The sequence below is a fragment of the Zeus faber genome (assembly GCF_960531495.2).
Source record: "Zeus faber genome assembly, chromosome: 4".
NCBI lineage: Eukaryota > Metazoa > Chordata > Actinopteri > Zeiformes > Zeidae > Zeus > Zeus faber.
In genome coordinates, this window is record NC_137191.1 from 36,142,869 (window position 1) to 36,145,816 (window position 2,948).

Genomic DNA, 2,948 nt, shown 5'->3' on the forward strand with positions numbered 1-2,948 from the left:
TTAGTATTTTGCAGATATTTTACTGGGCTGGGACAACTTTCTTTAGGGTGTTCCCCTTATCCCGGCGCCCATGAGCCAGGCAGCACTGGCCCCCTTCACACTGTGCATCAGCTTGGTGAGTCCCTGTCCAAACTGCATTCTGTCGTCAACGTTCAACAAGCAACTGACACTCAAATTGTTCTCACGTTGGCCACACGTCTATTACTTTCCCCACAAGTCAGAGAGACATTCGTAAAGTTCAGTGCAATACAATTCGTATGAACTGTCCCTTTACGCTACAAACTGTTGGAACAAACTCCCAGAACATCTGGACACCAACTCTTACTTACGTTTGAATCCAGGCTCAAAACATTGACCTTTCCCACTGCTTTTCAGGGAATAATCACTTCATCCGTTCTCGGTGACATTTGAAACTTTTATCTTTGTCTTTTCGTCCCACTGAGTCCCTGGCTGGGCTCCGTTCCGAATGTTATGTCGTATTTTCCAACGTGTGGCATGAAAATCCCCAAATCTATCAAAGTGATAAATTCTGTTGGATCAAACGCAATCGACAATCAAAAGCAATATATGATGTTTAATTTAGTGTCTCGTTTATAAGTCTCCAGTCAGCTGATGTCTGGCTCCACCCAGTGGATCCTAGGGACCAACACATCAGTTCAGCGGTGACGTTTTTTCTCTTCGTCGCAGTAAAGTTTCTCACTTCACACATACATGTGTTTTTGTGAGTTCCCCTTGACGCCATCCATCACACTTCTCTTCTCCCGGTGAATCGTCTCCTCCAGTCTTTGCCTCCCTCCATCGCTCGTCCACTGAGGGAACCCGGCGTCGCCCGCTCGTTTTCCTCGGCTGCAGGGAGAACGCGCACGTTTTGCACAAAAGCCACGTATGGATCACATCCACCTTCCTCCGTACGCAGCGTGCGCAGGATGCTTTCACTGCTCTGAGCCAGCACGGTGGAGGCTACTAACCATTGCCAAGTCAGGAACGTCAAAAATACTCCGTAATGATCGGAACTGTCTTTAAACGCTTCATAAATAATATGTAAGAAATTCTTTAAAAGCACAGGTAATTAAAGAGCTACTGCACACCACATGTAAACTGAAACCTGTGACTCTTGTGGAATGAAAGACATGGCTCCTGGTCATAATATCAACTTTTCTTTACACGTGTGATTAAAGGAGCATTACAAATAGCAGTGGGCAGTGGGAGGATGCTGACGTAGATTTGTACTGTTAGTGTTTCTCTACGTCACGAATTAAAAAAAAAAACACGCAGAAAAAGATAGGCGGCATAATCCCCACCCACCGTACTGCAGTGAAGTGGGTGGGGGCCGTGGAACCACGCCCCCCTCCCCACCCACCACCGCTTGGTGTCTTTCTACGTTGTGGAGCGGGTGAAATGACTCTTACAGCAGGTCAATCGGAGCAGCCGAGGCGCTGACGGAGGAGCGCGGCCTGCTGACAGAACGCCTCTTGGTACTGCGTCTGCGGGGGGCGCCGCGTCCGGACGGCGGGGCCGCGACGCGCCACCTCCAGGGCGCGCAGGGTGCGGAGGTCAAAGCCCCGCTGGTGCTCGTCGGACCGCGGGGCGGAGGAGCTCGCTGATGGACCCCTGGGGAAGACCCATATGAGCTCAGATCCAGAGCTGGAAAATCTCGGTCCGCTCCGGGGTTTAGACTCCACCTCGTGGAAGGAACAGGAACAACCCAACAACACAACAACACAGGAACAACCTTTGATTGATTATCATTCTATAATCACTTTACACCTAAAGTTTTGAACTCACAAATACTTACTCCCTGGGGACAATAAAGTAACGAATTAAATAAATGCATATGTAATCCCCAACTGACCAGATTGTACTTGATCGATGGATTAGATCGATCTTTATTCAGGCAACAATAAAACAGTTCTAGGAAAGCCGTACAACGTACAATAAACCTAAAAAAGTAAATAACGGCCCTAGTCACATCCCGACAAAAGAAAATTTGCAAATTAGCAAATTTGCACGTCAACTAATTCCCTAACTTCAGACCTTGTGGGCTGAAGCGTAAAGAAGAGTTTGATCATTAATTGATCATTTATTGAATGAGTAGACCGCAAAGTCTTCAGTAAGGTTTTGTAATAATCCAACTGAAAGTCGAGATCACAATCGATTTAAAGGCCTGAGGGGAATTTCACGAAGGACGAGAACACCGATAAGAGCGTCTCAAATACCTCAGCGCAACAAACAAAAGGCCTTGTTGTTGGAACGCGGCCACACCCCGACAGTTTTTACATTACATTACATTACATTGATCAGACGCTTTTACCCAAAGCCACTGACAATTGTTCAAACAGCGACGGACGCAGCCATCAGGAGCAATGAGGGGTTAAGTGTCTTGCTCAAGGACACTACAGCATGCTAGCAGGAGGAGCCTGGGATCCAACCAGCAACCTTTAGATGACTAGACCACCAGCTCTACCTCCTGAGCTACCATCCCCAGTTTGACGCTTGACGGTCAATGTGGAGTGAAATTACACGTCCCTCCCATTGCGCGAGGCCCTAGAACGTCAACCATTGACCACTTCAGTGTGTACTATTGGGGCTGGTACCGGTGGATTTATAAAAACCCTCAACCAGAGGATGGAACAGTTCACATTCATACAGTGAGGACTGAATGTTTATTTTATTTTATTTATTTTAATATTTTCCACCCACTTGTGTGTCGGACGCTCTGAGTCCTGTCCCTCCCTGAACTCATGGAGCCTCAGGGCGGCACCGGATCCAGACATGGAGCCTCTGAGGTGGAAACCAGCGGGGCTGGATGGGTCTGCGGTGCCTTCCTGTCCAAAGATACATATAATAATAATAACAATAACAACAACAACAACAACAACCGCAATAATAATAATAATAATAATAATAATAATAATTTATAAAATTAAATTAAATTAAATTAAATTAAA